The following is a 15,359-nucleotide window of genomic DNA, read 5'->3' as shown; positions in this document are numbered from 1 at the left end:
AATAGTAGATGCTGGAACCATCTTCCCAGAAGAAGCGCTAATCAGATATGGCTAAAGAAGAGACAGATGACATGATATAATAATGTAGGTTGTTAATCGAAAACAGTAAGAGTAAGAAGTCATCAAGGCTCCTTCAACTACTTGTTCGTCCCATCTCACTAACCTTCCTTTCCTTCTCCTCCCCTACCTTTGTCCTAGTCCCAATGAGTTAGAACACTAGAACTTAAACCTTAAACATGTTAGGAAACTTTTCTGAGTTTAAATGGGCTTTTTCTACCTCAGTTTCTCTATCCATTAGAATCTTTCCATGGCAAGTAAGAGAAAAAAAGAAGTAAAACTAAGCAATAATTGAAATGTATTTGTTTAAAAAGCTGAAAAGTCCAAAGGAAGAGCTAGCTAGCATCAGACTTCACTGGATTAGACCATGTAGCTTCTCTCTACCTCTCAGCCCTGACTTCTGTGGTGGAGGCTCCCATCTTCAGCTCCAGAAGGTGGCCCAGCAGCTTGTTAGAGAACCAAGTCCTGCAGCAGAGACCCTGTGTTCCTAGATACAAAGGCTTCAGAGGTGCCAGGATGGAGGCTTCTAGGTCCTCATTGGTCTGCGTTCTTTCCTGGTCCACCCCTGGAGGTGTCACTGGGGACAGGGAATGTGCGACAGAGTGATTGTGTAACAGCCATTTCCTGGCTACACCCCTGGATCTGGCAGTGGGTAAGCTGCACTACAAACATGTGGACTGAATGAAGGGTGGGTAGATACCCAAACAAAAAACATGAGTACTGGTAAAATTAAAAATTTCATAGTAACAAACATCAATTAATTCCTCTTCCAATGAACAGAGAAGACTCCTAAACCCCCTTCATTACTGAAGTTGTGTAACCCTGTGTACTCCCTCTTTACACCAGACTTGGACAATGTCTATGTGACATTCCCATTGTTTTATGTTTTTTAAAATAAGAACTAGTTCCTATGTGTTTAAAAGTATCAGATCCATTTAATAAACGTTCAAGTAATACAAAGACATGTATAAGTGAAAAGTAAGTTGCCCTTCTTCTCCCCAGAAAGAGGCACTATTATGAATTTCTTGAGTAGATTTCCAAAAATGCTTCATGCATATACATGCCTACATGTGTATGTTTATGGATAAGCTCATGTGTATTTATACATCCCAATACATATAAAACATAAACTCTAAAGCATATGCATTTATGCACACATACTCTGTTCATTTATAAAATACTCTGCCCCTTGTGTTTTTCACTTTAATGAATTTTTTAGGACATTCCTCAGCAGCATATAGACCTCTAGGGAAGTGATAAAGCAAAATGATTAATAACATCCTTGAGAGCACACCACCCTGGGTTCAAATCCAGCTCTGCCCCTTATAAGCTGTGTAGCCTTGGACATGTTGGTTAACCTCTCTGTGCCTTGTTAAAAGGGGGATAAAAACACTACCTACCTCTCAGGGTTGTTGGGAAAATTAAAATGAATTAGTGTTTGGAGATAGCAGTGGTAAGTGCTCTGTGAGTGTCAGGTTTCGGTAGCTACCTTATTCTTTGTGAGTAGTGCATGGCATTTGGTTGCTTATATGCAGCTTCTTATTACTTCTTTTATAAATACCATCATTTGCAGCCTCTGAATCCATTTACTTTCCTTTTCACTATCAAAGACAAGCTCAGTGCAGCTTACCCACTGCCAGATCCAGGGGTGTAGCCATTTACTTTCCTTTTCACTATCAAAGACAAGCTGGAAAAGCCAACCTTGATAATCCTACTTGATCCCAATTTCTCATTTACACTGGGTCTTCATATTTTTTTAATGTATTTTGTCATTAAGTTATATTTGAATAGCTATGAAGTTTTCTTTTAATATATGTATTTCATTTCTTCTGAATTATGGGGAGGTTTCATCCTGACTTTATTTTTGGTTCTTTGGAATATCATTTCAGCTCCTTGTCTTATAATTTATTTCCTATGTAGTTTTCTGCCGTATTTTTTAGTCTAAGGACTCCTTTGGAAGATCTGCCCTGATTGGCCATCATTTCAACCTAGCTGAATTAGGTGGCCTTTTAGTGTTCCTCTTTAATAGGCCTGTGATATCTCTATTCCTGCATATCTCTATTACTGTTCTTCATATTGCCTCACGGTTACTTAATATGCCTGTCTCATCATCTCTGGATTTTATTTCTTGAGGGCAAGCACCATGCCTTATATTTCATGATATATTCTCCTGCTGAATTGAACTAAATTCTTTTTCATTCTTTGGGCACTCAATGGTTGCTCACCAATTAAAAATACAAATTTGAACTTAAATAGAAAGTTAACTTGTTTAACTAGTGAAAAAGTATTTAGCTAAAAATTGACGTAGAACAATTTCTCTTTCTTTGTTGTCTCCCTCTTACTGGCTTGAAGTAGCATATATATTATGCAAATGACTTCAAATTCTTTTCTCCAGCCTGGATTCCACTCTGAAATCAAAGCTCCATGCCTTAGCTGCTTGAGAGACGTTATCATTTGGATGTCCAATAGACTTAGCTTGGCCAAATCTGACTTCCAAATCTTCCCCACCAATCTGCTCCTCCTAGTATCTTTCCCTTCTCAGGAAATGGCAGCTCCATCCTTCCAGTTGCTCAGGCCAAAATCATTGGAGTTATCCTGAACTCCTCTCTTGCTCTCATACCCCACAGTAATCCATCAGGAATCCTATTGGTTGTGACTTCAAAAATTAACCAGAATCAAATCACTCATCACCACCTTTACTGCTGCCACCCTAATACAAGGAACCATCCTCAGCATCTTTTACCGAAAGGTTTTAAGATCCAGAGATGATTCTTTCCTGAATCAACTTTATTAGTAATAGATGATTAATAATTTGTGAATTTCTATTTATATCATTCCTTGTACTTTTTGTTACTTGGGATTCCTATGTTCAAAAAAGGAGTTTTATCTTCTTCACATTCCTTTAAAAACTTTTTAAGTAACAGTATGTACTCATGGATTATTTTGTTATTCACTGTATTATAAGCCATTCCTGTCATTTATTTTAATTCTTAAATTGTCCCCATCTTGGCCAGTGGGAGTCTATTGTGCTAGCTCCTGTTTCCTTTTGACATGTCCCCACTTGATTTTGAACACTTCCTTATTTCTGAAATAATACTCTAGGCTCACCCCAGGCCTCCCCTGCCCCAGTCATGGAATCATCTATCTCTCCAACAAGCCCTGACTCCTTTTGTTAGAGAAATGTCTCCTTGAATTCATTCAGATGCCTCTAACTGCAGTCCAACACAATGGCTTCTTCCATACCTTCCCCCATTCTATATTTATTTCGTCTTTCTCCAATAATGAAAACCCTAGTTGCCAATGATGTCAGTATACTTATCCATTTTGCTCAACTCTTTGATACATACAGAATAGCTTCAGAATTGCTATACCAATATCAGCACTAGATACAAACTTACTAAATACAGTCAGAATTTATTTATAGTTCGTTTGATCTTTAAATATATTCAAGAGAGAGTGTTCAGTCAGAGTAATGTGTTCAGAAGTATCTTGGATTAAGTATTTTTCCTTGTATAGAGTTACAGTACCATTGGGATATATAGTTAGTCAGTTTTTGTTTACATTCAGCTTTAGGAATTTCCTAACCTTATTGATCTTATTTTTTTTAAATATTTCTATTTATCAACCTCATAATCTTTTATTTACATGAAATTAATTCGACCCTTTAGAAGTCATTATAAGTCAGGTTGTTTTATTAATTTTTAAAATAGATATCTAGACACAAATTAGATCAGTCAGAGCCTTGATTGAAATTGTGTTCTGGATTGTTAGTTTAGAAACCTGAATCCATCTAAACCTAGAACATTCCACTTGTAGATTTCAGAGCCTTCTTGGCCTTACTTCCTTTCTCACATTCACCTAGCAGGTATTTATCTAGTGCACACCCCACGCCAGGCCAGTGCTGAGCTCTGTGGTCACACACCTGAATATGAGCACCTCTGCCCCCAGGGTTACATGAAACAGCCAGGAAACAGACAGACACCAATGCAGGTGTGACGCAGGATTTGCTGGTGGAATGCCTTGTCAGAAGATGATCTGCAGTGTGTGTGTGCGTGTGTGCGTGTGTGTGCATGTGTGTGTGTGTGTTGGGGAGAGCCAGGGGGAAATGCACTCTCACTTGAGATCATCTCCTGGCTAGATAATCCCAGCCCCCTCTATCTGTGACAAAATGATCATGGCATTTGGTAGGTGTAGTTCCAAACAAGAGACTGGAGAGCTGGGTATCCATCTCAGGCACCTTAGTAAGAACAAGTCACACCAAACGTACCTCATTGTCTACTTCGGGTTTCTGGAATGGTGAAATGGTGAGGTGCTGGAGATCTATGGTTTGGTACTTCAGGAGTTAACAGTATTTATCATGCTGTCGATGTCAACTGGGGGGATCTTTCCAGCCCCAGGGATCTTTCTTCCCCAGCCACTTCAGTATATTTTATCAGTGCCTTCCATGGAGGCCTTATCAAATCTGCAGTGACATGAAGTGATAGATAACAAATAATTTGAGTTCAAACTAATTTTGAAAAGCTGGGGCAAAGGACTAAATTCTTAAGCAGTGATATTTAAAAGATATGAATGCATCCAGAAAACACATTACCCCAGTTCTGGGTGGGAGGGATAGCATGCCAAGCGATCTAGACGTTTTAGTTAATGATAAACTCAACATGAGCCAGCAATATAATGTGACTGCTAGGCAAGTAATGAAACATTAGGCTGCATCAATATAAGGGCATGTATAAGACCGAGTGGTGCTGGCACTCCCACCCCGTGCTGAATGGCCACATCAGGGCATCACCTTTGTAGAATATAGAAGCCAACACAAAATGGATCAGTCAGAGCCTTGATTTAAAGTGTGTTCTGGATTGTTAGTTAAGAAACCTGAATCCCTCTAAACCTAGAACATTCCACTTGTAGAATGTTCAGAGCAGAACTTAAACCTTCCCCAAAACGGGGATAGTCATTGAGCCTGAGAATAATTATAGCCTGCAGAATTTGGTCGTCTTCAAATATTTGAATGGCTTTCATGGGAAAGAAGGGTAAGATATATCCTGTCTTTCTCAAAAGGCTGAAATAAGGAGCCGTGAGGGGAAGCCCCCAGAGAGAGAGGGATCAGTTGTCAGCTGCCTGAGGGTAGAATGTATAGCCTCAGGGTGAAGTTCACTGTCACGATCCTGGTTCAAAAGTGAACTGGAAGACTACAGGGCAGGGGAGCTAATGTGTTAAGATCCTTCACAATCAGTAAATTATTTCTGTTTGTGCCTTTAAAAAGACTTTCTGCATAATGAATTGTGACTTCATGGTAAGGGAAAATCAAGATTTGGGTATAGGGCCGTTAACATTTTCTGGCAAGTCCCTGAAAATAATAGAAATTAACAGCTTGCAGAACACTTCATCCAGGCATCAGTGTATGATTTGTTTCATATACTCTGTGTTTTAGTCTACTTATACAGGCTGAACAACACTGAAGGTTTGGGGGCAGGTTAAAAGTGCTGCCATTTTCCCAAATTACTGGCTGATGTTATCCTGGAGCATGTAAGAAATTTTGGTGTTTCCCCCTCCCTCCTTTTGCTTACATCATAATATGTAGAAGGTACAATATGTTGGTTAACCTCAGTCTGACACTTAGGTCAGTTTTCTCTTTTGCCCTATCAGTGTCTGGGATGTAAATTAACCAACAAATGGCAACAAGAAATCAGACAAAGAAAATTTCCCAGTTCTACTCATAATTCTCCTAAATTAGTAGGGGTTTTCCACAGGAAATCACAGAAGAATAGTTGAAATTCTTTATCTTATGTACTTTCCTTTTGAAGAAAGGAACAGTTAATTGTTTTCTTCCCAAAGTGGTCCAAATTCTTGTATAGGCAGCTGTATTTACCGTGGTACAAATTGAATGCTACATAAAATGATGTCTGTAAATATTTCCAGTCATTGAGGGCCAAATTATTTAATTACCTCTAACCAGTGGCTTTCAAGTGATAGAATAGGTTTTCCAAGCAAGAAAAATATATCATGAGGATGATTGTATGCTGTTAAGAAGACAGAAATTGGTGATACTGATTTATTTATTACATTTTTAAATATTTTATTAAATTTATTGGAGTAGCATTGGTTAATAACATTTTATAAATTTCAAGTATATGACATCATAACACATGTGTATACTCTCTTGTGTATTGACCACCTAAGTCCAGTCTCCTTCTGTCACCATGTATTTGAACCCCTTTACCTTCTTCATCCTTCCCCCCCCTTTTCCCCTTTGGTAACCACCATTCTGTTGTCTGTATCTATGAGTGTGTTTGTTTGTATGCTTGTTTTGTTTGTTCACTTGTTGCTTTTTGTTTTATACCCCACATATGAGTGAAATTATAAGGTTTTTATCCTTTTCCATCTGACCTATTTCACTTAGCATGATAGTCTCAAGACCCATTCATGTTGTTGCAAATACCAATAGTTCATCTTTTTAATGGCTGGGTAATATTCCATTGTATATATGTACCGTTTCTTTTTTATCCAGTCATCTGATGAAGGACAATGAAATTGTTTCTATTTCTTGGATATTTTGAATAATTGAATAGAGGTACATATGTCTTTACAAATAACTGTTTTAAAAATTTTCAAGTAGATACCCAGAAAAGGGATTGCTGGGTCATAATGGTAGCTCTATTCTTAATTTTGTGAAGAAATTCCATACTGTTTTCCATAGTGGCTGCACCAATTTACATTCCCAGCAGTGTGAAAAGGTACCCTTTTCCACACATCCTCAACAACATCTGTTTTTGTTTTTTAATTGATAATAACTGTTCTCGCTAGTGTGAGGTGGTATTTCATTGTGGTTTTAATTTGCATTTCCCTTATAGCTAGTAAATTTGAGCATCTTTTTATGCTTCTGTTGATTATCTGTATTTTTTCCTTAGAAAGGTATCTCTTTAGGTCCTCTGCCCATTTTTTCCCAATCAGATTGTTTGTTTGTTTTGTTGTTGAGTTGTATGAGTTCTTTATATATTTTGGATATTAGCCCCTTATCCAGAGGTATCAGTTGCTAATATCTCCTCCCATTCACTTGTTTGCCTCTTTGTTGATGGTTTCTTTTGCTGTGCAGCAGATTTTTAGTTTGATGTAGTCCCATTCATTTCTTTTTGCTTTTACTTCCCTCTCCTTTAGAGTCAAGTTCACAAAAAAATCCCTCCGAGACCAAGGTTTATTCAGTTTATTGCCTATGTTTTCTTCTATGTATGTTATTGTTTCAGGTCTTATATTCAGTTCTTTAATCCATTTTGAGATAATTTTTGTGTCTGGTGTTAGATAGTATTCTCATTTCATTTTTTTGCATGTTGTTTTTCCAACATTTATTGAAGAGACTTTCCTTTCTCCATTGTATGTGTTTGGCTCCTTTATTGAAAATTAGTTTGCCAATTTATGTGGAGTTATTTCTGGGCTCTCAGTTCTGTTCCATCAGTCTGTGTGTCTGGTGATCTGTCAATACCATACTGTTTTGATTATTGTAGCTTTGCAATAGAATTTGAAATCAGGGAGTGTGATACCTTGGCTTTGTTCTTTTTCACAGGATTGCTTTGGCTATTTGGGGTCTTTTGTGGTTCCATACAGATTTGATGATTTTTTTGGTTCTATTTCTGTGGCAAATGCCATTGAGATTTTTATGGGGATTGCGTTGAATCTATGGATTGCTTTACATAATATTTCAAAAATGTTAACCCTTATAATTCATGAACATGGACTATCTTTCTAATAAATCAGTGACATTTAATCTCAAGTAAATTTAAGTATCACAGAGGCAAAAGATATCTTTAATCTCAAATTAAGTTTGGGTCAAAAATAATATGTTGAGAGATTTTTAAACTATTTAAAAGAATGTTAAAAACCATATTAAGAATTTATGTTTGAAAGAACACATAAATCAGAAACCTAATATTTTTTATTTTGGACAAACTTCAATCATACCTTACATGTGGTCTGATTCTTCTAATTATTTTTATGTAGTTTGTAAGGATTTTTTTAAAACGTTGTAGATTAAAATTTCTCATTCTGTCTTTGTTTTGCTCTCCTCCTTCCCCCCACCCCCCCCCCACACACACACACACACACTTGTGTAATGGAAGCATTTCTGACATATCCCCAGAAAAGACAATTCTTTATTATCAGGGCTTAACAGCCCAGGGAAGGCCCCCCTTGGATTTTCTGAGAATAAACACTTTGGGTACTTAATATTAGTTTTAATGATAAAAGTTTAAATCTTTGCCTAACATAAAGGTTTTTCTTTGTCTCTAAATTTTGATTTTTCATGCTATCAGAGGCCCCATTACAACAGGTAATTTGAGTGTTGATTGTATGTTTTCTCAGTATGTAATTGTGGTGAAATGTAAAATGTTTACAATTTAAAAATTAAGTTTACCTATTAGGTTTCTTCCAACTCAGAAATTCTGTGATTATATACTTTTGTTTGTTTGTTTTCAGTTTTAAAGTGTGATCTTTGGGTGTGGTCCTATATGTCCTATGCTGATGACTAGGAGTCATAGAATTTTAGAGCTGGAAGACTCATTAAACGCTGTCTAGTGATTCTGCAAATGAAGAATTGAGAGGCCCAAACAGGTTAGGTGACTAACACATCATAGCAGTAACTGGAAGCTGACTAGAACTCTCACCATTTACTGGAGCACTAAAAATTAACCCAGATGTTCTTATTTGAAAATTTGCAAATTTCAGGAGAACATTCTTCTACGGATTTAAGAATTTTGAGGCATTTATATTCAGTACAATTCTTTCAAATGCTATGGATTGTGTTGTTTTCTCCAAACCTAGAATCATACTTGGAAATAAATGACAACTTTGGCTAGGGTAAACCTTCCCAAATTTGCACACCTGGGATATTTTTCAGTGACTTAGAGGTGAAAATTGATACTTGAAGTTAGGACTGTTTTCCAGTGGGAGGGAGAAGTATGTCTTGGGGTGCTGCTGGGAAAAGCCTTTCTGCGCAGCTGCCCGGGCAAAGTCCAGGTGGGATGATAAATGAGATCAGCTGTCCAGATTACACAGCACCTGAGGCAAAGGCAGCTCCTCTGCTTCTCCCAGTCTCATTTCTGTTTTACCTGGAACCAGCTTTTTTTTTTTTTATTGAATTTATTGGGCTGACATTGGTTAATAAATTATATAGGTTTCCAGTGTACAATTCTATACTACAACATCTGCATCACCATTCACTCCCCGTTTTCCCTCTGCTACCTCCCCTCACCCCCCTTTCCCTCTCATAATCACCATACTATTGTTTGTGTCTGTGAGTGTTCTTTTTTCTTTGCTTAATTCCGTCACCTTTTTCACCTAGCCCACCAATTCCCCTCCCCTCTGACGGCTGTCAGTCTGTTCTCTGTATCTATGAGACTGTTTCTATTTTGTTTGTTAGTTTATTTTATTCATTAGAGTCAACATATCGGTGAAGTCATATGGTACTCCTCTTTCTCTGACTGGCTTATTTCACTTAGCAATATACTTGCCAGGTCCATCCATGCTGTCACAAAGGTAAGATTTCCTTCTTTTTATGGCCAAGTAATATTCCGTTGTGTAAATGTACTACCGCTGCTTTTTTATCCATTCATCAACTGATGGGCACTAGGGCTGCTTCCAAATCTTGACTATTGTGAATAATGTTGCAGTGAACATAGGGATGCATATATTCTTTTGAATTAGTGTTTTAGGTTTCTTGGGATGTATTCCCAGAAGTGGAATTGCTAGGTGATAAGGCAGTTCCATTTTTATTTTTATGTTTAAGGTAAGATCATACTGCTTTCCACAGTGGCTACACCAATCTGTATTCTTATCAGCAGTGCACAAGGGTTCCCTTGTCTTCATATCCTTGCCAATACTTGTTGTTTGTTGATTTGGTGATGATAGCCAATCTGACAGGTGTGAGGTGATATGTCATTGTGATTTTAATTTGCAACTCTCTGATGATTAGTGATGTTGAGCATTTTTTCATGTCTATTGGATACCTGTATGTCCTCTTTGGAGAACTATCTATTCAGATCCTTTCCCATTTTTTAATTGGATTGTTTCTTTTTTTGGTGTTGAGTTTTATAAGTTTTTACAAATTTTTGTAATTTATCCCTTATCAGATGTATCATTGGCTAATATGTTCTCCCATTCAGTGGGTTGTCTTTTCATTTGGTTGATGGTTCCTTTGCTGTGTAAAAACTTTTTTGATGTAGTCCCATTTGTTTATTTTTCTTTTTTTCCCCTCTTGCCTGAGGCAATATCAGAAAAAATACTGCTATGAGAAATGTCTGAGATTTTACTGCCTATGTTTTCTTCTAGGGTTTTTATGCTTTCAAATCTAACATTTAAGTCTTTAATTCATGTTGAGTTTAATCTTTTGTATGGTATAAGAGATGGTCTAGTTTCATTGTTTTGCAGGTATTTGTCCACTTTTTCCAACACCACTTATTAAATAGACTATCTTTACCCATTGTGTGTTCTAGACTCCTTTGTCAAATACTAATTGAGCATAATGGCTACGGTTGATTTCTGAGTTCTCTATTCTGTTCCATTGATCTATATGCCTGTTCTTGTGCCACTACCAGGCTGTTTTGACTACAGTGGCTTTGTAGTATAGCTTGATATCTGGTATTGTGATCCCTCCAACTTTGTTCTTCTTTTTCAAGATTGCTGAGACTATCCGGGGTTTGAGGGTTCCATATAAATTTGTGGAGTATTTGTTTCAGATCTGTGAAATATGCCATTGGTATTTGAATAGGAATTGCATTGAATCTATAGATGGCTTTGGGTAGTATGGACATTTTAATTATGTTAATTCTTCCTATCCATGCACACAGTATATTCTTCCACTTATTTGTATCATCTTCACTTTCCTTCTTCAGTGTCTTATACTTTTCCAAGTACAGGTCTTTTGCATCCTTGGTTAAATTTATTCCTAGTAATTTTTTATGCAATTGTAAATGGGATTGTTTTCTCAGATTCCCTTTCTGATAGTTCATTATTGGTGTATAAAAATTGCAACTGGTTTCTGAATATATCTATTTGTATTCTGCTACATTACTGAATTCATTTATCAGTTCCAGTAGGTTTTTGGTGGAATCTTTATCAATATACAGTATCATGTCATCTGCAAATAAATACAGCTTTACTTGTTTCTTTCCAATTTGGATACTTTTTATTCCTTCTTGTCTGATTGCTGTGACTAGGTCTTCCAGTACTATGTTGAATGCAAGTGATGAAAGTGGACATCCCTGTTTTGTTCCTTATCTTAAGGGAAATCCTTTTCGTTTTTGCCCATTGAATATAAGGTTGGCTGGTTTGACATAATATATGGCCTTTATTACATTGAGGTATGTTCCCACTTTGCTGAGAGTTTTTATCATATTGCTTCTGAATTTTATCAAATGCTTCTTCTGCATCTATTGATATGATCATGTGGTTTTTTATCCTTCATTTTGTTTATGTGATGTATCACATTTATTGATTTGCAGATATTGTACCAACTTTGCATCCCTGAAATAAATCTCACTTGATCATGGTATATGATCTTTTTCATGTATTGCAGGATCTGTTTGCCAATATTTTGTTGAGGATTTTTGCATTTATGTTCATCAGGGATATTGGCCTATAATTTTCTTACTTTGTAGTGTCTTTTTCAGTTTTTGGAATTAGATAATTCTGGCCTCATTAAATGAGCTTGGGAGTCTTTTTTCCTCTTGAATTTTTTTGAAATAGTTTAAGAACAATAAGTGTTAGTTCTTTGAATATTTGGTAAAATTCAGCTGTGAAGCCATCCAGTCCAGGACTTGTGTTTGTTAGTAATTTTTTATTACTACTTCAATTTCAGTAGTTGTAATCTGTCTATTCAGAATCTCTGATTCTTCCTGATTCAATTTTGAAAGATTGTATGTTTCTAGGAATTTATTGATTTCTCCCAGATTTTCCAATTTGCTGGCACATAGTTGTTTGTAATATTTCTTACAATCCTTTGTATTTCTGTGCAGTCAGTTATTACTTCAGCTCTTTCATTTCTTATTTTATTTATTTGGGTCCTCTTTATTTTTCTTGATGAGTCTGATTAAGGCTTGTCAATCTTGTTTATCTTTTCAAAGAATCTTGGTTTCATTGATCTTTTGTATTTTTTTAAGACTCTATTTCATTTATTTCTGCTCTCATCTTTATTATTTTCTTCCTTCTACTCACTTTGGGTTTTGTTTGTTGTTCCTTATTCTGTTCCTTCAAGTGTAAAGTTAGATTGTTTATTTGAAATTTTTCTTGTTTCTTGAATAGACCTGTAATGCTATGAATTTCCCTCTTAGGACTGTTTTTGCTGTGTCCCATAGAATTTGGGTTGTTATGTTCTCATTTTCATTTGTTTCAAGATATCTTTTGATTTCTTCCTTGATCTCATGATTTAGTAACATCTTACTTTAGCCTATGTATTTGTTTAGTAACATGTTACTTTAACCTATGTATTTGTGTGTTTTTCAGGGTTTTTTTCTTGTGATTGATTCCTAGTTTCATAGCATTATGATCAGAGAAAATGCTTGATATGAGTTCAGTATTCTTAAATGTATTGAGACTTGTTTTGTGTCCTAACATGTGGTCTATCCTAGAAAATGTTCCATGTGCACTTGAAAAGTATGTATATTCTGTGCTTTAGAGTGAAATGCTCAGAAGATACCAATTAAAATCCATCTGATTTCATGTGTCATTTAAGGGCACCACTGCTTTGTTTATTTTCTGTAATCCCCTACTATGACTGCATTACTATCAATCTCTCTCTTTATGTCCATCAAGATTTGCTTAGGTGCTCTTATGTTGGGTTCATAAATGTTTACAAGGGTTATATTCTATTGTTTGATTAAACCCTTTATTATTATGTACTTTCCTTCTTTGTCTCTTACTATAGCTTTGGTTTTAAAGTCTATTTTGTCAGATGTAAGTATTCTACCATTGTTGTTTTTTTCATTTCCATTTGTATAAAATATCTTTTCCTATCCATTTACTCTTTGTCTGTGTGTATCTTTTGTTCTGTGGTGAGTCTCTTTTAGACAGAATATACGTGGATCTTGCTTTCTTATCCATTCAGCTATCCTGTGTCTTTTGACTGTACTATTTAAGCCATTTACATTTAAAGTGATTATTGATAGGTTTGTAATTGTTGCCATTTTATTCTTTTAACTGTGTTCCTCTGCTCTCCTCCTCCTCCTTCTCCTCCTCCTCCTCCTCAAGGCAGGCCCTTTAACATTTCTTGTAATGCTAGTTTGGTGGTAACAGACTTCTTTACTTTTTCTTGTCTGGGAAGCTCTTTATTTCTCCTTCAATTTTAAATGGTAGCCTTGCTGGGTAAAGTAGTCATGGTAGTAGGTCCTTTCTTTTCATGACTTTGAATATTTCATGCCAATCTCTTCCAACCTGAAATGTTTCTATTGAGAAATAAGCTGACAGTCTTATGGGAGCTCCTTTGTAGATAACTGACTTTTTCTTGCTGCTTTTAAGGTTCTCTCTTTGTCTTAAACCTTTGCCATTTTAATTATAATGTGTCTTGGTGTGGGCCTCTTTGGGTTCATCTTTTTTGGAACTCTTGCACTTCCTGGACTTGTGTATCTTTTCCCATCACCAGGTTAAGGAGGTTTTTAGTCATTTCTTCAAACAGGTTCTCAGTCCCTTCTGGTACTCCATGATGTGGATGTTGTTATACTTCATGTTGTCCCAAAGGTCCCTTAAACTATCCTCATGTTTTTAAATTCTTTTTTCATTTTGCTGCTCTGATTAAGTTTTCCTGCTACCTTGTCTTTCAAATTGCAGATTTGGCCCTCTACTTTATCCAACCCACTATTTATTTATTTCAGTATATTCTTCATTTCAGATATTGTATTCTTCATTTCTGACTTCATTTTTTATGGTTTCTATGCCCTTTTTATGCTTGCTTTCTCTTTGTTGAAGTTCTCAGTAAGTTCCTTGAGTGTCCTTATAATAATTTTTTTGAACTCTATATCTGGTAGATTTTTTGCCTCTATTTCATTTGGCTCTTTTTTTCTTTTTCTTTTTTAGATTTCTCCTATTCTCTCATTTGTCTCCCTTCTTTGACTGCTTCTTTGTGTCTACGTATTAGGTAAATCTGCTATGACTTCCAGTCTTGGTAGAGTGGCCTTATATACTAGGTGTCCTGTGGGACCCAGTAGTGTAGTCTTCTTGATCACCTGAGCTGGGTGCTCCAGGAATATCCCTTATATGGGTGATGTGGGCACTGCTGTTGTACTTGAGTCTTGATTTATATTGGCCTGTTTGTGCCTGGGTCGACCTGCAGACTGGCTGACTGTGAGGAACAACCCATACCTCAGTGTTTGAGCTGCTGTGCATATGCTGACCACATAAAGTGGAATTCGCCTTAGTAGGGTCTGGTGCCTGCCAAGATCTTCCTTTAGATACACAGCTGTGACACTAATTGAATCCTGCTCTGATGCTGTCTGAAGCTGGCCACTGGATGTGTTGGTTCTGGAGTCTCTTGAGAGGGACTCTGGTGCAGGCCAGTGTCAGGTGCTGCCTGTTCTGGCCCTGGGAAACCTGTTTAGAGCAACAAAGCGGTCCACAGTTTGTGGCTTCCTCTGCTGGGCCTAGATGTGCGTGGGAATGACCCATCTGTGCACACGGCCAGCTTTTACCAGCACAGGCCCGGAAGCAGGTCAGCAAAATCCCAAGGAACCCCGAGATCTGCCTTTGCCTGTTGGCTGCCTGTTAGGCTCAGTCACAGAAATAGCCTCTGGCGGTATTCAAGTTGCATGAGGTAGGTTCTGAGTGAATCACCAGGTAGGGGTGAGTGGTGTTCACCAGATTGATACAGGTTCAAACTTAGTGCCAGTGCTGGGTCTGAGGCCACTCAGCAAATATCCCAGCATACCAGGTATACCAAGTCTAGCCATCACCAACTGGGTGTTCATACACCTTTGTGATAGGGCATGACCTCAGGGAGTCATCAGGGTGAGGCCAGCAGAATTTATCGGGCCCAAACAGACCAAGATTTGGCCGTGTGAAGGGAGGGCTTTGCACTGCTCAGCTGTGTGAGGGAAAATAGCCTCCGTTGGAGCGCCACACAACTCAGTCTGTTTCAGATTCTGCCAGGAGCCTGATCTCAACGGGGTGGGGCTGCTGAGAGTCATGAGGATGGGGTTAGTGAAGCTCCCGTGAAGAGGAGGTATTGGTGGGGCTTAGAGAAAGGGGAGGGAGGTGGACAGTGGGCCCCATCCAAGAGCCACACAACTCAGTCTGTCCTGGATTCTTCCCAGACCTTGGCACTGTGA

General features: G+C 37.4%; 1 protein-coding gene across 7 annotated transcripts in view; it reads left to right on the top strand.

Annotated features, from left to right (window-relative positions):
• Positions 1 to 15,359, top strand: part of NFKB1 (nuclear factor of kappa light polypeptide gene enhancer in B-cells 1) — a 108,238-nt gene that overhangs the window by 24,797 nt on the left and 68,082 nt on the right. Inside the window, exon 2 of one of the 7 annotated variants that reach the window (XM_014536464.1) lies at positions 8,361 to 8,377. The exons of the other annotated variants lie outside the window; for them this stretch is intronic. The gene's annotated coding sequence lies outside the window, so the exon portion shown is untranslated. The remainder of the gene's footprint in view (positions 1 to 8,360; positions 8,378 to 15,359) is intronic. 7 annotated transcript variants of the gene reach the window in all.

Source organism: Myotis brandtii, unplaced genomic scaffold (genome assembly GCF_000412655.1).
Source record: "Myotis brandtii unplaced genomic scaffold, ASM41265v1 scaffold163, whole genome shotgun sequence".
In the NCBI taxonomy this organism is placed as follows: Eukaryota; Metazoa; Chordata; class Mammalia; order Chiroptera; family Vespertilionidae; genus Myotis; species Myotis brandtii.
This window is presented reverse-complemented; position numbering and strand designations above follow the sequence as displayed.